We start from the raw sequence: 21,429 nt of genomic DNA on the forward strand, positions 1-21,429 counted from the left end.
GAGTCTATTTCATTCAGTGCAGTACCTACGTCCAAGGATAGGGTCTGGCACATGAGAGGTACTTGGTATTTCTTGAATAAATGGTATCTGAATACTCTCATCTATTTGGCCGGCAGACTCTCAGTTTTATCTTCCAGTTAGAGACTGTGCAAGGTGGCCTGAGAAACCCAGGTTTCCTACTTGCAGGGGAGGAGGCCCCTTCAAAGCTAGTGCCTTTCTTTGGCCATTTTCCCACTCTGTTTGCTTGGCCTTACAGTGGCACCATTTGCCGGCCTGGAGTATTTTCATTCATTCCCTGAATTCCCATGGTCTACTCAACACAGAACAATCCAGTCTGTGCACCTGGCCAGTATTTTGCTTTCATGTGCGCGCACAAGTGCCTAGTGATCGAGAGTGCAATCAGATAGAGGGATTAGCAGAGTGACTGGCATGACCAGGCCTCAAAAGTGCGATTATAATTAATGATGATTTATAACCATCTTTACCCTCCTAATGGTAACAAATGTCATGTGCACAACTTGGTCCTCTTTGTCTAGTTCCTTTGATAATTTTATATCCAGTCCTGAAGACCTTTGATGGTTTTGGGGGACTCACGCTGAACCCCCCTTACTGGCTCTGGTTCCCACGGAAGGCTTTTGCGTGTTTCCCAGCATGGAATCCTTTTAGGGCCCTGGCTTCACAAATTATCTACTGCCCTTCTCTTCCTTTTCACTGAGACATGCACTTTATCTGGCTGTTTTTTGACCTAGCTGGATCTCAGGGTTTCTAGTCATTCATTCATTCACTCACTCATTCAGTAAATATCCAGAGTGCCTAGTCTACACCAGATACTGCTCTAGGCTCTGGGGACACCGTGTTGAACAAGATAACAGCTCCTGCCTTCTTAAAGAGTTCATTCAAGTGGGGAGACAAACAGACAAAAGAAAAGAAAAAAGGAACAATACATAAATATTGTTTAAACAATACATAAATATATATATAAATATATATAATAGACATAATATGGTATGTGACAACGTATTAATATAATAATATATTGTGATATGTATGTTTCTGAAAAAGCCAAAAGATTAGTGGCTTTGACCTGAGTCAGAAAGACAGTGACTTTGGCTTAACTTCTGATACTCGTCACCCCAGCTACAGGCGCTGGGTCTGCCAGGAACCAGACCAGACTGCCTTGCCTCCCACCCCAAACTAGCTTCCCACTGACCTTTGCACATTTCCAATCCAATCAACTCCCCTACCTTCCACTGTTGATAACTCTAATCTGTGCACCACGCTGGGTGCAGAGACAGCATTAGGATAGAGCATCCTGGGATGGGGGTGAGTTGGAGGAACGCAGGGGACACCCGGCTCTTCAAGACCTTTCTGAACCCCCTTCTTTTGCCACATGTATCAACGATGAAGACTTACCTCTTTGCATGTTAAAGGTATGTTTTGGCCAAAAAGAAGTTTCCAGAGGTTTCCCCTTGCACTGTGTGGAAACATTAGTTAGCACAGAATCCTACATACAGTAGTTGGGAGGGAAACATTTGTTGAACGTGTATTTGGGACCATTTGAAGAAGGCCATCATGGGGGTGTGGGAGCTGAAGTCCACTGGGGGTGACAGTGCAGGGAGTCGCGTGGGCACCCCCACTGCCCCATGGTGGACAGAGGAGACCTGCAGGTCCGGGCAGACAGTGGAATGAGCTGTGAGGAGCCGCTCTAGGCCAGCGTCCAGGCTCCCCGGCGTCCTCTGACTCTGCACGGCCCTTCTCAGACTGGGGAAGGTTGGGGGCCCAAGGCATCATTAGTACCCTTCCATCACTTCCTCATTAGTTCTTAGATAGTGTTTTAATGACAGCTTGAGAGGCTGTGCATCCTGGCCTCCTTCTATTTATGATCCCCACCGTGTTAATGTGCACTTAATGAGAAATTCTTGTCTTGCTTGTAAATCCTGTAGCCGGCATTCAATTTATTGACAGATGTTTGCTTGGATCTCTTTAAAATTACTTCATAAATCTTCCAGGATAAAAGGCCTCAAGTTTGGTTATTAAGACAGGACCTTGTTGACAGTTTCATATTTAACTATTCAGAACTCAACTGTCGGGCCGTAATGGGGTGTGCGGCCAAGGGGCACCAGGGGCCCGAGCGCCATTTACCACGTCTTCTGCCCCTCGCAGGGCCCTCCGTGGCAAAGTGGGTCTACCATCCCTTAGAATCCTTTCAGTTAACTTCTCGGTGACCTCACTGTGCTTCGCACTTACTCATTTAGCGTGTCAGCAGGATGGAGTGCCCCGGGCTGATAGGAGCGAGGGGCTGAGGGAGCCACAGCACCCCCATCCCCGGGGAGGAGTGTTGATGGGGTTCCAGCGCTGAGGTGCGCTTCCCATGACAGCCACCGGGCACCTGCCGAAACCTGTGAGTTTCAGCTCCATCTTTGGGCAGCGAGCAGTGCACGTGCGGGGCCAAGGGGGGGGGGGGGGGGCGGGGGCGTTGCTTTCAAGTCTCAAGACCACACTCATCTATTGTAGTTTTTTCAATGCCACCTCTAAATCATGATTTTTTTTTACTGTTGCCAATGGCAGAAAACTCACCCCTAAATGGCTTAAGGAAAAAAAAATGAGTGGAAATATAGTTAATGGACTCCTGTGATTGAACTATACAGCCTCAGGGCTGGCTGGGTCCGAGGGATAAAATAACTGTCTCACTCTCTGAACTGCTTTCCTCTCTATTAGCTTTACCCTCAGAATTCCGATGGAGGTGGGGGGCGGGCAGAATCTCCTTTGGGCTTCCAGCTTCAGCCCCAGGAAAAGAGACAACCACCTGCTTCTCTTCCAAATGCGCAGGGGAAGGCGCTCTTTACTTCTCATTGGTCCTGATCACGTCACGTGGCCACTCGTTAGCCAATCACTGTGGTCAGGGGTGGGCTGCGTTCTGATTGGCTGGGTCTGAGTCACATGACGAGCTATTCCTGCAGCACCTGCTCTAAGACTCAGCCGGAGCGTGTTCGGGGTTAAAGTGGCATCCTGTTACCTAAAGAAGGAGGAATAGAGGCAAGCAGCCTGAAAACCAATTTTCAAATGTCCCGGGTCAAGTTCAACGTAACATCCTGCCTTGTCCGAGTCTTTCATTTCACTCTGCAGGGTTGTTCTGCGTTGGCAGCGTCTGTGCTAAACCAGAGTTGTGACCTACCCTGTTGGGAAATGCGTTCAAAAGATTAAAAATTAGAAAACCCCGGAGAGGCCGGTTCATTGAGAAGTTCTCTCAACCCATCTGCAAGCCGGTAACAGTAATAGGATGAAAAAGGGAATTGCTCTACTTAACGCTACCACAAATCAGCGGTTTGCATGTAAGATGATAATGAGCGTTTGGGCCAAAAATAGCGTGGTTTTTGCTTACTTGCTAGTGTCTTGTCACATCGCATTGCTTGAATTGTGTCATATCACATTGGTTAACGTTGGCTCCATCGGGCGCTGACGTGACTCACTGCTTTGCAACACTTTAAGACAAGCATTTGGGGGCTTTTCTCCCCAATCCAATTTTTTGGCACAAATGCTGTTTACCAGATGAGGCATATGTGAGTACTATTAGAATTGAAAACACATCTACCGTTTGAGCCAGAATTGGTTAAGGGGCCTATGGGAAGGAAGGCACATGAAACATTTACTCACAGTTCCTGACAGACCTCAACAAAGGGCCAGGCTCTTTAGTCCAGAATCTTCCACATTTACTAAAATCTGATAGTCAAGGTTCTGTAAGTGGGAACTTCTGATAGCTGGATAGTAAGGTTGGCCTTGATTGTCTGTGAGACCTACTGCCCGAGCCCCTGAGAAACACATTCTTCACAGAAAGAACTAAAATAATTTTGATTCACAGTTGCCTTGTAATGTTAACAGCAAATGCTAGATAATGGCTCTCCATGCGGGTTACTCTCGTCATCACTGTGTGTGTTCTAGTTCCTGAATTATACAAAGGCCCTGAATATTATTATTTCCTGTCATCCCGGAGGGAAACTGAGGCACAGAGACATTGAGTAACTTACCCCAGTGACCCACAATTCATGGAGCTGAGTTGTGAACTCACTTGGTCTGGCACTTGAGCTATGAACCCACTATCGTGTTGTTTTGCCCATATTGAGGATTATATGGATAAACACATTGACTCAAGATTTGTGGTACCACATAGTTAACAGGTGTATGAAAGAGGAGTTAAATGGTGTATGTATATTACCCACAATCATATATAAGTGTTATATATCACATATCGTGTATGTATGTATGTATATATAAATATTTAACTTTCTCCTCAAAGAATGGAGTCAAGATATAATAATACTCAGGTTATAAGGGTTTAAAAAGGATGAGAGAAAAAAACAATAGCAAAATTAAATTTTGTTAGCACAATAAAATGAAGTTGGGAGAGTGGCAATCTTACGGGAATGTTTGGGACAAATCCGAGCCTGGGCCTCCTGAAAGACAAAGCCCAAAGGGATGAGTGAGGAGTCAGGGTGTTTGCAACATCCCAAGGTTGAAGCAGGCTCCTGCCCGATTCTCAAGACAAGAACGAGAGAGATTTTTCCCCTGGTTCATAGGTGAGGGCGTCCTGGAAGCAGAGGGCTGTGAAAAACCTCACTTTCTTTCAAAGGACAGGAGTCGGGGGCAGAAGACCCCAAAAGAAAACCCATGTATTGATTTAAAAAAAAAAAAGAGCATTTCTGTATTCTTGAGCAGGATATTTCATGCCTATGTATTTATTTTCTTCTCTGTATAAATATGCTCTTCTTGTGTGAGTTCCCCTAGATTGACACCTGGGAACAAGCATTTGAGTACACACACTTCCTCTGGTTGTTGGTCCTGGGAGACACGACTAGGGGAGTAGAGAAGGAAGACAGGGAAGGGAAGGGAAGGATAGTAATAGAATGAGCCATCTGGCAAGTGACCACTATAGACAATGGGAGCTTGATGCTCCTGGGGCTAGTATAGACATGTACCTCAGAGTTGTCCCAAATGAGAGTTAAAGGTACTGGGACAGTTTTCCACCAAAGCTCCATCTGCCAAGGCTTGAGGGCTTCTTCCTGGGACATTCCCGTACACCATATCTAGCTTGCCCTGGGCGTGAGCCAGACATGTTCCCATGGCTGGACGGTGGTCCTCAGCCAGAAAAGCCCAGGTATCAGCAGTCGGCATGCTTGGTAAGGAGACGTGGACAGGGCGCCACCAATGTCTAGTGTGGGTGATAGGGACACATGCTTCCTATGAGTGTCATAATGACTGAATGAGGTCATACATGTAAAGCATTTGGAATACTGTCTAGTTTAAACACAAACTTAACAGCTGGGGAATAGTATGCTGGCCCACAAAATTAAAAAGGCCAGGAGAAGATCTCGAAGCTTTCAGGAGAGGTGAATCCAGGTGCTCTGATGTATTGGGCCAGGCAAAGCGTGACGTACAGGGAAGAGCCTGTGCAGAGGTGCCCAGATGGCAAATACTGTGTCATCTCTGCAGTCCCTTTCAAATCTAGCATGCTAAGCAGATCTATTCTCAGATACTGAAAATGAACTCAAATAATCAGTCAATGCAGTGGGGGGTGTGGGGGCGGGGAATGAGTCAACGCACTTTGGCATCATGTAGCTAAATCCGCCAGTTGTGTGATGGACGGTTTCATTTCTCCACGGGCTGTTTTGGCATTGTGTAGACACAGCCTAAATCGGTGCCCGCACCTCCCACTAATCATGCTCGGAGAGGGGAACGTGGGGTTATTGAGATCCCCAAGCAGCACTTTGGCACACACACTATCTAACGATATCAAGAGATGAAGGAGGCCTTTGAAATGAGCTTTCGAGAGTGAGTAATGACCTTCAGGATGTGGTGCAGGGATTGTCTTTTGAAACGGGTATATCTTGATGGATGATTGAAAAGCTGCTGTCTTTGGTATAGTTTTTGCGGCTTTATATTTGGGGATGTGTAATAAATAAATGTGTAATTGCCCTCAACATGATGCAAGACCAGGAGGTGAGGATGAGACAGAAAAGTCCTATACCAGCATAAAATTTGATTAGGATCCCCACTGATAGGCAAGGCGGTGTTGTGTGAACAAAGAATAGTCTGTCTTAAGTTGACCAAGATAGAATCCAATACAATGGAGAACAGATCCCACCAACTGGTTGTAGGGAAGCCGGGAGGGGACAATAAAGGATTGGCACGCTCACTTTTAACATCCTTATAAGAGTAGTTTTGGTGCCCATACTGATAACAGTAACGACAGCCTAAATTGTTTACCTTGTCTGCGGCTTAACCGGTATTTATAAGGTCTTTGCAGTGCTCTTCCTAATTGATGGAAGTGGCTATCTTTCTTCTTATTTATGGAGATCTTTTCTTCCATTTTTGTGCTAATGTTGGTTTTTGAACCCGATATATTAATTACATCTCTTTTTTAGATTTTGATTCTTTGTGATCACAGTTCAGCCAAACGTGCACGTGCATGTGTGTGTGTGTGTGTGTGTGTGTGTGTCGTCTTCCATTGTGATTCCCATTATTGGCTTTATACACGGATAAATCTGTCTGTGTCTCCCAAATTACCTTTGATCTCTCTTGGCAACAATGGGTGGGTGAAAGCCTTAGATACTATATATGGTGTCTAGAAACTGGGCTCAGCTTTCTTTTCATTCCATGTTTTATTGGATAGATCAAAGGGTGTTTTTAATATCACTGTATAAGCTCTATTAGACTTGAGAAGATTTGCATGTTAACAATTTTGTGTTTATCATCTACAAAGAAGGCCTAAGACACAAGAGTAGAAGTTTAGTCCTACCTCCTTCGATCCAATACTTCAATGATCACTAAGGTTTAATAATGTTCTTTAATAAATGATAACTAATTATCAAAACTTTAATGACACCGTTTGTTAATATCCTTGGAAAAGAGGAGAGATTTTTTGACTCTTGGTTGCATCTCACTAGGTTTTAATGTGATTTGTCTGAAACTAAGGTTTCTTTTCTTTTTTTTTTTTTTAAACCCGCCTCTCCGTATTCAGTTTGGTGATACCTATGCCCAAGATTACATGAATAAGTGGTTGGTCTGCCTTCTACAAGATTTGGGTTTTGTTCTGCGGCTTAAATAGAGGCACCTGCACAAAGTTGGTAAATGCAAATGTGTCTTTTGGAAAGTCTCTAAATTCCTATAGCTTATATGTTCTATGTCCTACTATCTAGCATTTAATTATCTACCAACATCAATTGTCCCCCACGAATCCCATGAGTCTTTTCCTTGGAGGCCTGATTTCAAACTCCTAGAGCAGTGGTTCCCACCTGGAAGGGGGGTCAGTTTTGTTTCCCAAGAGACATTTGGCATTGTCTGGGGACATTTTTTTATTGTCATGACTAAGCAATGGGGATGGGTGCCCTAATGGTATTTGGTGGGTAGAGGCTGGGGATACACCCATAGCACCCACAACAGAAATTATCTGACCCAAATGTCAGGAGTGCTGAGGTTGAGAGGTTCTGCAAAGCATAGAAAGAATCCAGCCATCTATTCCCTTTTTTAAAAATTCTTAATGCTTATTTAAAAGAGCACAATATGGGGTGTTGTGGGGGGAAGGGGCAGAGGGAGAGGAAGACACAGAATCTGAAGCAGGCTCCATGCTCTGAGCTGTCAGCACAGAGCCCGATGCGGGGCTCGAACCCATAGACCACAGGATCGTGACCTGAGCCAAAATTGGACACTTAACCGACAGAGCCACTCAGGCGCCTTATAGCCATCTATTCCTTAGTTTTCCTGGTTTGGATCTAGCACAAAACTGATACCCAGTGCATGCTCTGATTCAGCTTGATGATGAGGTTGTGTTTGCCTTTTAAATCAAGTTGGTCAAGGGACCCCCAGTGGATCTAAGTGCAGAGGTTCACAATAGAAGGGGCAGAAAAGTTCTTGAATGCAGTATATGAAAATCACTGGTGGCAGGAGGGAGAAGGCAGCGTGATACAAAATGAGGAAAAAAAGAAGCATAAGAAAAAGAAGCCACCTCGTCCCCTTTCCTGTGATTGCCACCAACATAAAAAGGCGAGGTTGTTAATCTTCAGGGGACAATCTTTGTGTGGAGGGAATCCCTTGGGGGGCATTGGGAATTTTATTGCTTTTCTTTGGGGGTAGTGTAAAATGGGGTAATTTAGGCTTGACAAACAAATCTTGACTCACTTTTTTCTGAGGCTCCAGAAGGAAAATAGAATTCTCCCAGAGCAGGGATCAACCCTTTCCTCCATAAAACATGGGAGTAGGTGAAAATTTGGCTAATGTCCAGGGCACCGCAAAGAAATAAACAATGCCAAGGCAATCTGTGGCTCATTGTATGCCAGCTTCTCCATGGATACATGTTTCTTCTCCTTGTTTTGATCTCATACTTTTTCCCCCCCCGAGCTCAAACTTTCTCAGTCCCTTTCCAACTGTCTCTCAGGCAGGGCCTTTGGAGCAGGACCCTGACAATGTCCTGGTCAGCTCTTTTAGGGTTTTTTTTTTTCAAAGTTGATTTCCTGTTCTGGTGAGCCATCCATCACTGACGTCCCCCGTCTGGGCTGCTTGTCTGTGACAGAATGAGAGGTGTCATTTATCACCGGGGCTTGCGGAAGCTGGGGGAAGAGGGATTGAAATTTTTTCTGGAAGGCCTCAGTGTCTAGTGGCGGCCAGATCATTAAAGAAGGGGGCTTTCCAAAGAAAGCTGTGTGTGATGTGATTGCACTCACTGTCAGGGATAGGCTGAAAGAAAGGGGAACATCAAAAGGGAGCGAGAGAAAGAGGCAGAGGAAAGAGAGAAGTTTCTGCCAGGGGCTTTGAAAGTTCTGGAGCTGCGGATGCACGGATTTGCTGTGGTTTGGTTTCAGTTTGTGCATGCTAAGTAAGTCCTTTAGAGATTTCCCCAGCGCTCGTGGTGCCAGTGAGGAAACCAAAACAGGAAGCCTCTTTAACAACGCTTCTTCGCACCACATGTTACGTAGGGCGCGGGGACAGACTTTGTACTGCACAGGCATGACTTGCAGCACAATCGCTGGAGAGCTGAGGCAGGAAAACGTATCCGCACAAAAGCCGCGGATCCCAATAAATCACGAGGCACAGTTGAGACCTACCGGCGGCCCCCTTCTCCGAAGAGACATTTACAGCATCCTGTTTGCTTAAGGGCACTCAGGAAATGCCCCAGAATACCGTCTTCCAGCTCCCCTGCTTTGGGCATCAAGTCTGCCACCAAACAGATCTCCAGGGATCAGGGAGGAGCCGCCGCGGACGATTTCTTTGCGAAGGGAGGAGTCCCTCCTTCTCCCTGTGCTGTCGAAGCGATAGAAGTAAGCTGACACTTAACGTTGGGCTGCCTGGATGCCAGGCACTGATCTAAGGACTTCCTTACGTACTTGCTTGAATCTTCAGAGTGAAACTATGAGAAAGGTGCTTCTATTTTAGGATGGTGCCCCTGAAGCACAGAGAGGTGAAAGACCTTGCCAAGGCTTGTGTATTTCTTGGCAGAGCTCAGATTCTACTCTGATCTGCATACTTTGGTTCCAGAGTCTACGCTCTGAGCCTCTGATGGGGAGGGTCAAGGATGCACCTGGCGAGGAGGCCAGATGACTCTTTTTGTTTTAATGTTTGTTTATGTATTTACTTATTTATTTAGAGAGAGCAAGAGTAGGGGAAGGGAAGAGAGAGAGTGTGAGCGAGAAGCCCAAGCAGGCCCCACCGGCCCAGAGCCCAAAGCAGAGCACAGAGCCCGACGCAGGGCTTGATCCCATGAACCGTGATGCCCTCACCTGTCCAACACTCAACCGATTGAGCCACCCAGGTGCCCCAGATGCTTCTTAAAGCCTGGTTGCCTTAGGAAATTAGCAACTTAAGGATGACCCAAAGCAAGATATGGCAAACCACACCAGTAGGTCAAGTTCAACGAGTGACCAGTTGTTCAGCCAATGAACTAAGAAGTTTTACACAATTTAAATGGTAAAAAAAAAAAAATTGTGAAATTTTGTTTTCCTGCCTGTTATAAAAGCACCTGCATGACATCGTTCCGTTGCCTCTGGCACAAATGCTAAAATATTTCCTGGTTGGCGCTTTACAGGGAAAGCTTGCTGCTGTTTAAGCTAGGTAAAATCACCTACAGGAGAAAAAAAGAAAAAGAAAAAGAAGAAAGAAAGGAAAGGGAGGCAGGGAGGAAAAGGAAGGGCAGGGCATCTTCTAAAAGCAATAAGAAAACCAGGGTTCCCAGCAGTGGCTTGCTTTCTGAGGCGCCCAGCCCCACTGCTCGCGGACCGGCTTACATATACTCATGTGCGAAGGCCATCTCTTCCAAATAAGTTTCCCTTGACTGCTTTTTCACAAAGCCTGCTGCTTGGAGAGACAAATTAGCTATTAGGTAATCTAGTTAATTGACAAGTGACTTAACTAATTACCCTAACATGCTTATTAAATGTTACCTTTCCTATTCTCAACACATTGTCAGAGCATCCATTTATGTAAGGCCTTATCATATCACTCTCTCCTGACAGCACATTCCCATTAAAACAGAGGGAGCATGGGGTGCGCTTCTTCTATCATTATTTCTCTCCCTCTGTGGTTAGAGTCAAAAGAGAGAATGAGGAGCCCATCCCTACTCAGCACCGATGTCCAATTATGCTGGCACATGGTCACTGGAATGGATCGAGAGTGGACGAAATAAAGAAAGAGTGTGTGTTATCAAGCCTCATCTAAAAGGTAGAACAAAGAGCTGAGGAGAGACTCAACTTGACTCTTGACTCTAGCCTTGACTGTAGCCTTTCATAGCTGGGAAGGTCGGTGTCCTTATTTATGCACATCCATAAATCTGTGCCTCAGACTCTTTGGAACAGATACATTTTGAAATTTTAGAAAGGGGGTGGCTAGGTGGCTCAGTTGGTTAAGCGTCCGACTTCAGCTCAGGTCATGATCTCTCCATTTAGGGGTTTGAGCCCCATGTCAGGCTCTGTGCTGAGAGCTCAGAGCCTGGAGTCTGCTTCGGATTGTATGTCTCCCTCTTTCTCGGCCCCTCCCCTGCTTGTGCTCTCTCTCTCTCAAAAATAAATAAGCATTAAGATTTTTTCTGAAATTTTAGAAAGAGAACATGATACATATACTATATGTAGAGAGAGCACTCCCAGTGGGACTGGAAATAGTGTCTATACTTAAAAATACAAGTAATTCTGTGATGAAGCACTAATATTACTAAGTGAGATTTTTTTCTTTAAGTTTTAAAATGTCTTGAATCAGTTCAGGTGTGATTTTTCTGCAAACAGAATTATGAAAAAAAAAACTATTGCTTTTCAGAGCTTTTAGGATTTCTGATTTGTAGGTGAGGGATTGTGAACTAGCACAAATATTGTAATAATCTTATGGCTTTTCAACCAAGTGTAGCTTTCTGGTTATTTCATCTTTGTCAGAATGTCTTTTTTTTAATGTTTATTTATTTTGAGAGAGAGAGAGAGAGTGTGTGTGCAAGCAGGGGAGAGGCAGAGAGAGAGGGAGGGGGAGAATCCTAAGCAGGCTCCATGCTCAGCACAGAGTCTAAAGGGGGCCTCAATCTCATGCTCCTGGGATCATGACTTAAACTGAAATCGAGAGTCAGACACTTAACTGACTGAGTCACCCAGACACCCCATCTTTCTTTTAAATAGGATTCCCCATAATACAATCCAGACGTATTGTGCAGGCTGATAAGACCCAAAATAATTCAGTTAACTTATTAGGAAGTTGACAAGAGAAGGAAGAGCCGCCGTGACCATAACTCCTGACACAGCCCGCAGGACTGCAGTGAAGCAGGCCAGGCTGGGGTTTTGTCTGCGGTGTGTGAGCAAGAGCAGCCGAGTGGCCTGGCCAAAGGAGGCAGTGCTGGGCAAGGGGTCCCCACAGCCAGCATGTGACACCTTCCCCCTCTTCTGCTTGGCCTTGGTCTTTGATGACTACATCAGGTTCTCCAGGAGGCTATTCTGAGACCACAAGTAAGAGAAAGTGACCCTCCGTACCTTAAACAGAAAGGACTCTGATGGAAAGTCTAACAGCAAGTCACAGAATAATGGGGAGGCTGGAGAACCAAAGCTGGAAACAGACTGATGCCAAAACACTGTGAGTCCAGAAAGCAAGAATGGTAGACCAGTCTGTCCAGGTGCCACCACTGGACTAACAGACCAGGCATGCCTTCATGCTCTTGGCTCTTCTACTCAAGGTGCAGATACAGTGGAGAGAGGCCAGTGTGCTCATCTGGGGACAGAGAGCTACTGCTGCACCACTCCCAGCCCAGAACTTAGCAGCTTAAAACACTGCCCACCTGTTTAGCTCATGATCCCGTAGGCAGGCAGTTTAGGGGAGGCTCACGGAGACCCGGCTGCTCCGACTCCTGCTCCGTCCGGATCTCAGATGGAATGACTCGGCACTGCTCCATGTGGTCTCTCTCACTGCCCACTAGGCTAGCCCGGGCTTGGCCCACGGTGGGGGCATGGGTCAGAGAGCAAAAACCCAAAAGGCCTTTTGCAGAATGGTCTCTGAACTACGCTACGGTCACTTCTGTTGGACAACGTAAGTCAAAAGGCCAGCCCAGACTCCAGCCACGGACCTGCAAATGCCATCTCTTGATGAGAGGTGCTTCCAAATCACATGGCAAAAGATATGTATACAGATGGAGCCAATTCACCATCAATCAAACCATACCAGTTTGGGTCCCAGTCGTGTCCCCAAGCTGGAGGGTACAGGACTTGAACAAGAGCCTTACCAGACTGTATTTAATGAGGAATAAGTAGCTCATCAAAAGGAAATTTCAGTTCCGTGAGGAAATGGGAATGTTCCATGTAACCCAAAGAAAAGGACATTTTTTTGAAAGAATTGCTCCTATGTGTGATTTGGTCTTCTCCCTGACAAAAAGTTCTGTTTTAGTAGTAAAGAAAGATAACAAATTATAAAATCAGGCTTCACAGTTTCCTTTGTTCCCCTGGAACGTCAGAAACAGCCGTCTTCACAACCACTGCTGACGCCATCTTGTGCCCAGAGGTCCAGAGTGAAAGCCAGGGATTCTTGATTCCAACATCAGTTTCTGAAATATCTGACTTCTTGATATCAGTTCATCAGTATTTATTTTTCTAGACTACTCTGTTCCTCACTGACCACTCCTTTCTTTGAAACTGAATTCACTGGAATCCAGAGCTAACTACAAGATCTGGGGTTGGGTACGCCACAGTCCCTTGCTTCATGTACAAAATCACGTAATAGCTCTAAACTTCAATTTTCTATCTGCACAATGGGTATAAGAACAGAACTGCTTTGCAATGTTGTGAGCAGTAAATGAGACAGTGTATGCAAGGAACGGAGCAGTGAACCTAGCCGGTAACAAGCATTCAACGACTATGCTTTGCTTTCATTATCATTGTTGACACTCATTTGTCTCTACCCCACGCCTATGGCATCCAGACCTTACCTTCTATATAAAAAATGCCTACTAACCTAGCCACAAGTTGGAAACAATTTTTGTTTCATGTGTGTCAGACTTTTGTTTCTTCTAAGACAGGTGTTTGAACATGTATTGATTTTTCTGAGGTTTGTCAGTAACTAAATAAAGGTTAATCTCTTTTTCTGGCAAATATTTACTGAGTATTCTCATGAGAACTGCTGGGTGTGTTCACCCGTGGTTCTGACTTGGAACTGGGCCCTCGCTGTCTCACCCAAAACGGTCCACTGGGATAACCCCCATGGGGATGGAAAATATTACTGTATCAGTTGGGGACCCCTGACATACTCCATTGGGTAATAGAGGGACAGTGGACTGAAGGACAAGGAGAAGGTATGAGTGATTGTTAAGAACCAACAGGGGACACTGGGGGCCCTGAGACTAGTGACAGAAGGGAACCTTCACAGAAGGAGAAGGAGGAGAAAGCAGTTTCCAGAACCTGGTGAAGGTGTGGCCATAAGGAGAGGGCCTCTTCTTAGGAGCTACATCTGTTGGTACCGTGACACAGGATTCATGGCCACCTGTCCAAAAGGAGCCGGGCAAACATAGGCACCACCCTCTCTTCCCACTCCCCTATCACCTTTGGACAAACCCAAGGCAAAGCCAGAGGACAAAGTGCCCAGAAGACATAAGATCCCTGATCTCATACAACCTCCTCGGGCACAGGTCTGAGAAGGAGGATGCGTACCAATGTGCAGTGCAAGCAGAAGACACCCAGGACAAATAACGGACTATCGAGGAAGACCTATTCTTACTACCTTCCCATCATGGAAAGCTCTTACCCTGAAAACGAACTGGGCCCAAGAAAAACTGAAAAGGGCATTAAAATCCCAATTACCAGGAAATTTTGCACATTGCCCTTCATGAAAGGGGGGAGCAGGTAGCAAGTGAATGTCCAGTTAGATGCTATGTTGACCCAGTGACAACTAAGACATGATCACAAACTATAGCCGGCAAGCTGGTACTGACCCCCAGTGTGTTTCTGGTGTTTTGTAGAACTGTAATTAATGAATTGACTTTTAATCAAATATTAGAAGGCTTTCCCCAAGGCTGTAAATGCCTGGTTTCTCTCCAAGTTAGGAAATCTAGTGCCATGAGCCGTGTCCACAGCTGGAGGTGGGGATGCTCTGTTTGCCACAGTCCTACATCTCTGCTTGGCAGGTCCGTTGTTGCTATTGTTCTTGTGCTCGAAAGTTTATGTGATGTGTCTTCCACCCATGTCCCTGTCAACAGTGAACCAACGAAAGCTAGCTGATTTTAAGCAAAACTGATGAAAATATTGGTCTCCTAGGAAGCAAAGAATCTTCCCACACTTAACGTATGCAAAATGATCAATAATGTCTGCTTGGAAAGGCTGTACCCTTGGGTTTGAAGTTCCCATCTGGGGACCCTATCCCTCTACCTAAGAACACACTTTCAGGATGCAAAGCACTTTTATGGGTATCAATTCACTTAAACCTCACAACAACCTTCTGATACAGAGAGAACTGAGCTACTGCTTTCCTTGAATCAATGGAGAAGCTCAGACAAGTTCAGTGATTTTCCCAAGGTTACCCAGCAAGCAAATGTCAAGACATAAACCCAGGTCTCAGTCACATCAAGTGCAAAATCTCACAGTTCAGAGGGACGCCCGAGGCTGGTATAGCCCAGAAAGGAAAGAATTGCTGGTTTGTCCTACATTTTGGGATGAAAGAGCAAATGCAGTGATTTCACATTGTGCTGAATTAATACTTATTTCCTGATTTTTTTTTTTGGCCTATTCTGTTTCCCCAATAGGTTATGTTCTAAAGGTGGTCAGAGATTAGATGATAATGTTCCCAGAGGTAGGAGGAAAATCAGAGCAGTTGAAGTTATCTGAGTGTCCTCTACCTTCAGGGACAAATGCCATCTACTGACTTCTATCTGCCTGGAGCGGTGGGTCACCCCAAACCTTTGTGAGGCAGAGAAATGTTAGCTGTTTCAGGGACCCTGTACTGGTTACTTGTAACTCCTCCTTGGGTCCCTTTATTTCTTTATGAGTTACAACTTCAAGGCATGCTTTTAGCACATGCCCTTTTAGCCCCCTCCCCAAATCTGCATTTAGTTAATTTTCTCTACAGCTAGAATCCCACCCTCTCTGACCTATGAAGCTAATTTCCCAATTGATGCTCAAAATTCAGTTATTAGAGGAGCAAAAAAAATTTTTTTTATAAGAGCTTAGATCCTTGTGGGTGTAAAACATTCTGATTGTGTTTAAGGTTTCTGCCTTTTATCAGTGTCTCTAGTGCATTTGAAAAGAATTCCTTTCTTTTACATTTTCTAGAAGCCTCTATAGATTCATTTCACTAAGGCTCTGTTGAACAAGTCTGCTCCACCCCCAACACTGAGTTGGGATTTTTAAAGAAATTATCCTTATCATGAACATTTCACCCATGCTATAAGGAGCTCCAGTTAAATGTTGATTGGTTTCTACCAAGTGAAAATAGTATTATACATAATAATACATGTCAACATATTTATTCTATCTTTGATAATGAGTCTGATTTGCTTCAGCTTTTAGAGAGAGGGAGAGATGAATGGATGATTCCCGGGTGTCCTACATTCACTTAGGTAATCAACACACAAATTTTGAACCTCTAGTACATGTCTACCAGCATTTGGCTTGCAGCAGGGAAGAATAAAAAGATTCCTCCCCTCAAGGAGCTTATATTCCAATGGGAATTGTGGTAGAGGGAGGACAAGCCAGAATTAAATGAGCACCAGGTGGTAGACAAGTGAAACAGGAACTCAAGTAAGAGTTATGAATTGCTGCTTTGGGATGGGGCAGTCAGGGGAGGTAAGAGTCGAGGAAGTGATATTGTAACAAGGAAGTGATGGACTCAGCTATGTGGATGTTTGAGGACTATGTGTGGTCCCAGACAGAGGACACAGAAAGGGCCAAAGCCCTGCGGCCACTATGAATTAGGATATGTCACGTACAGAGCAGGCCAGGGTGTCTGGAGCAGAGTCATGGAGGGGAAAGCAGATGAGGTCATGAGAGGCCAGGATGTGCTGAGTCTATAGGCCCTTGGATTCCATCCTAGAGTAATGGATGCCACTCGCGGGCTGGGGACAGGAGAGCAACGCTGTCTGACTACCATGTGAGATCAACAGCGCCACTGAATGGACTGTGGCAAAGGGTAGGGGCCAGGAGGGATGCAGCAGGTGGGTTGTGGACATTGCTGCAGTCCAGGTGACAAATGGCAGTGGCTTGGTTGTGGCAGAGGCTGACTGTGGCAGAGGCTGTGAGAGGTGGTTGGGTTGTGGGTGAATCTTTGAAGTTCATGCCAGCAGGTAAGAGAACAGGATGCTAAGGAGGACACCAGTAACCACATGTCTTGTAAACGAACCTTTCTAGATGTTTCCAGAATGTGGTGACTGTATTGACTCCATCAACACCCATTCCCCAAGAATCTTCTGTGTTCCCAGCAGGGCGTGGGGCCCATGGGAATCTCCAGGTGCGACCACACCCTTGCTCTCTAGGATCTCCTGCCACTGAAGAAACAAGCTCCTCCCTCCATGGGGAACACCACGTATGATGGCCACCATGGCTGCCTTCCTGAGTTGCCTGCAAATAGTGTCTTACATGGTCTCCTGGACCCTGGCCCCCTCCAACCCACCCTCCACACAAGAACCAGAACAATCTTTTCTTTAACGTCAAAACATTCTATAAGTTGGCACACTCTTATTTCCTTCCACACGTTTATATTTTGAAAGAAACAAGATGGGGGAACCACAAAGAGGAAGTCAGTGTGAGTGACCGGAAGTGGGCAGTAAACAGAAGAGTAAGCATGGTGAGTCCAAGGTCACTGAATCCCAGCTTGTTCCCTTATCAGCCTTTGATCTTCACAACTGTGTTTGGCTGAGTAGTGGTCCCATATATACCTCCGTACACAGCGGCCCAGAGAGATGAATTGATATGTCGGAGCTCCTGGAGGAAGCCAGAGCCTTGTATAGAACTCTCCAAGCTTAAATGCCAGGCTGAGCCCATATTTTGAACTCGCTTTTACCCCATGTTCAATAACAGGAGTCAGCAAAGTATAGCCCATAGACCAAGTCCAGTCTGATGCTTCTTTTTATAAATAAATTTTTATTGGCACACGGTTACACTCATTTGTTTACACATCATTTGTGGCAACTCTTGCATTGCAACACCAGAACTGAGTAGTTGCTATAGAGACCATATGGTCCTCAAAGTCTTAAATATTTATTATCTGGCCCATGACAGGAACAGTTGGCCAACCTTTGTTTAGATATTAAAACAATGGTGTAGGGGCGCCTGAGTGGCTCAGTTAGTTAAGCGTCAGACTTCATTTCAGGTCATGATCTCACCATTCCCAAGTTCAAGACCCACGTCAGGCTCTGTGCTGACAGCTCTGAGCTGGGGGCTGCTTTGGATTCTGGGTCTCCCTCTCTCTCTGCCCCTTCCCCATGTACATTCTGTCTGTCTCAAAAATAAACATTAAAAATATTTAGAAAAAAATGCAGTAAATCAGAATGAATCAGTTATGGTTCATGGAACACACATAACATCTACCTGTCTTGTGACAGCAACAAAATGTTAAGGCCGATAAACGCATCTGAAGGAATGATATGAAAAATCAGGAGTTAAAAAACGCTTAAGTGGCTGAAGTCAGTAAGTTGCCTATTCCAAGTGGGAGTTGTTACTATGGCTTTACTCTTACAGTCAGTCCTGAATATAAATTCTTCTGTTCATTTTTTTTACTCAACAAATATCTGTTGAGTGTCCACACTATGCCAAGCCCCTGTTTGTAACAGCAATAGCAGATTTCATGCTCAGCAAACACTTCATGTTCTGACACACTTCCTGCCAGAAGAGAGCTCACATCCTGGTGATAGAGACAGCTGTTAATCAAATAATTACAAAACTAAACCTGTAGGTGGTGCAGGACATAATCTTCATAAGAATACTTCCTGGGGTGAGGAGAACCCGGTTGGTTCAGTTGGTTGAGGGTCCAACTCTTGATTTTGGCTCAGGTCCTGATCTCAGGGTTGTGGGACCAAGCCCCATGGAGATCTCTGCACTGAACATGGAGTCTGTTTGAGATTCTCTCTCTCTCTCTGCCCCTCCCCCATCTCATGTTCTCTTTCTCTAAAAGAAAAGAAAAAGAATACTTCATAGGAGTTTGACTAGTCACTCAAGCCACAGGATATTCTTCTAAAGATGAGATGTGTAGTAAGGTAAGAACTGAAAGGTCAGTAGGCAAGGAAGAGAAGGAAGGTGCGCCTGGGTGCTTCAGTCAGTTGAGCATCCGACTTCGGCTCAGGTCATGATTTCATGGTTTGTGGGTTCAGGCACCACATCAGGCTCTGGGCTGACAGCTGAGAGACTAGAACCTGCTTTGGATTCTGTGTCTCCAGCTCTCTCTGCCCCTCCCCCCTCAAAAATAAATAAAAGTTTTAAAAAATATTAAAAAACAGAAGGAAAACCATTATCCCACAAGCGGGGCAGCAGTACATGCTAAGGCCCAGTGGTAGGAGGAAGGATGGCGGCACTAGGGTACTCAGAGCACGACGTTCATGTGTCTGCTTCAGAACAGTCAGCAGGAGGAGCATATGTCTGATGGTCCTGGGTTCAGAAGCCCATGTGAAAGGGTTCAAGAGAGTGGGGCCTCCTTAGGAGACGATGTTTTATCTTCATTGGCTCGGGACTCAGAAAATAATCCATTACGGTTCTGCTGGGTCTAATCATTAGTCATGCGAACATCCCTGCTCTGTATTCTATAATCATTTCTGTTTTCAAATTCAGGCATCCTCAGTGTGCTGGAGCCGCACAGAGCATGCTTAAGAGTAGGATTTAAGACACGCATGTTCCGTGGGCCCTCTCTAGACTAACCCTCCTGCAAACGAGTTCTCTGGAAAAACTTTTATCACACTCACCGTGCTCCTGTCTTTAGCATCAACTCTTCATCCATTTAGTCCCTACTCTTAGTCTACTTCTTTGTGAGGTGCCAACAAGCCTGGGCAAAAACCTCCACTCATCTAAAAGCAGATTGGCAACAGGATCTGAGAAAAAAAGCCATAAAAACATTGTTGTACCCAGATTTAAAAATCGCTCCCAAAAACCAGAGACCGCCAGGGAGGCCGAAGCACGCATGCAAAAGCAAAGGGCTTTATTACGAATTGAGGCCCGGCCAGCCTACACTCGGGCTCACAGACTTCAACAACACACTGGATCCACGGGGAGCAAGCCCCGAACAAGGCGGGGCAGGGCCTTTTATGAGTTTGGGAAGGGGGAGTTACAGGAAACTATGACACAGGTACAGGGGTCCAATCATTATAGCATCCCATCATTGACAGTAGCTTTAACCAATCACAGAGTGGACCCAGAACCCTCAGGTAGGGCGTGACTAGTCTTAACCTCCATCTTTAGGCCCGCCCCCAGAAATGTTAATGGTGTTAGCTGGCCTTCAAGGTCAGAGGGGAAACCTGAATCAGACCTGCATCCTTACATTAACAAATACAATCAGGCTTGTGATTGAAGAGAGGCAAAAAAGGGGCAAAATACACATTTGTTGTTTGAACTCATTCAGCTTCTCTGATGGCAAACAACAGAAACTAACTCTGGTTATTTTCAGGAAAAAGAGGTGATGGAAGTCTTGCTAATAAGGTGATATTTGTCTCAAGAACTGAATATTGGAGGCTCCTGGGTGGCTCAGTGGGATTAGTGTCTGACTCCTGCTCAAGTCATGATCTCATGGCTTGTGAGTTCCGGTCCCATGCTGGGCACGGACAGCTTGGAGCCTAGAGCTTGCTTCTGATTCTGTGTCTCCCTCTTTTTCTGCCCCTCCTCTGCTCACACTCTGTTTCTCCCTCTCTCTCTCTCAAAAATAGACGTTAAAAAGGAAGAAAAAAAGAACTCAATATTAGGAAAGGTAGAAAATGAGTTCTAGGCAGAAGCACAGCAAGTGCAAAGGTCCTGAGGCAGGAACAAGAAGGCATACCACAGGGTTGGAGAGAAGACCAGGAGACTGGAACACAGGGAGAAAGTGCAACAAAAGACTGATCAAACAGGGCTTTGTAGTTCATGGTAAGGAGTTCTGATTTCATTCTCTGTCGTAGAAAGCCATGGTAGAATTTTAAGTAGTTGAATGATATCATCTGAAGTACAGTAAAGAAAGATACATTTTAATGAGCAATTATTATATCTCAGGCACTGCAGATACCCACCTTGGTCATGCCCTTTAATCCTGACTGCAAATCAATAAATAGGAACCATGGTCGTTTTCAGAGGAGTGGAAGGGCCTGGAAGGTACCATGGCTTCTCTAGAGCAACATGGCGAACACACAAAGAGCCAGACTTCAACGCAAGTCAGCTGCCTCCAGATCCTGGCTCCAAACCCCCTGCAAATGCTCATTTTTGTTGCTGTTGTTTGTGATGCTTCCTTTTTTTTTTTTTTTAACACTCTCAAGTATGTTTAGTCGACCGCATTGTTACGCTCTGCTCAATATTGTAAATAAAAGAAATCAGCCTTGAAGTCATAACTAAAAAAAATAATAATAATAATAATAATAACAACAACAACAACAACAACAACAACAACAAACTTGTAGTTTTCTCTGAAGAATTACATAAATACCCAGCTCAGAAAAATTGGCAAGGGGCATGGGGAGGACTGGCTGCAGTAATCCTTTGCGTTCAACCATCCCTTTTGTGAGAATCTGGAATGTTCTTTGGACAAAGGATCAAAGACGAGTTTATTCCTCTCTGTGTTGAGACGTGGCCCGCTCGTTTCCTCTTTTTATCTTTGCTGGTAACTCGGCTTCGGTTTCTCTGATGGTAAAGAGATGAGATCAGGCACTTGGGGACCAGTCGATGGAATCAGGTTTCAGTCATCAAAAAGTTATGTCAAGTGCTAAGCATGAGCTACCCTCTGCTGCCAGTGTCAGCCTAGGGCTGCGACTGCCGGGCCCTCAGTCCTGGCTCCCTC

General features: G+C 45.3%; 1 protein-coding gene and 1 long non-coding RNA gene across 5 annotated transcripts in view; one reads left to right on the forward strand and one right to left on the reverse strand.

Annotated features, from left to right (window-relative positions):
* The window catches only part of TSHZ2 (teashirt zinc finger homeobox 2), a 446,554-nt gene that overhangs the window by 153,053 nt on the left and 272,072 nt on the right, over nucleotides 1-21,429 (forward strand). The gene's annotated exons all lie outside the window — the stretch shown is intronic.
* Nucleotides 4,703-5,223, reverse strand: LOC115273279. Its single transcript, XR_003900772.1, has 2 exons — nucleotides 4,974-5,223; nucleotides 4,703-4,849 (listed from the first exon to the last, which is right to left on the reverse strand). It is a non-coding gene; the product is annotated as an uncharacterized LOC115273279 (long non-coding RNA).

The sequence above is a fragment of the Suricata suricatta genome, chromosome 12 (genome assembly GCF_006229205.1).
Source record: "Suricata suricatta isolate VVHF042 chromosome 12, meerkat_22Aug2017_6uvM2_HiC, whole genome shotgun sequence".
In the NCBI taxonomy this organism is placed as follows: domain Eukaryota; kingdom Metazoa; phylum Chordata; class Mammalia; order Carnivora; family Herpestidae; genus Suricata; species Suricata suricatta.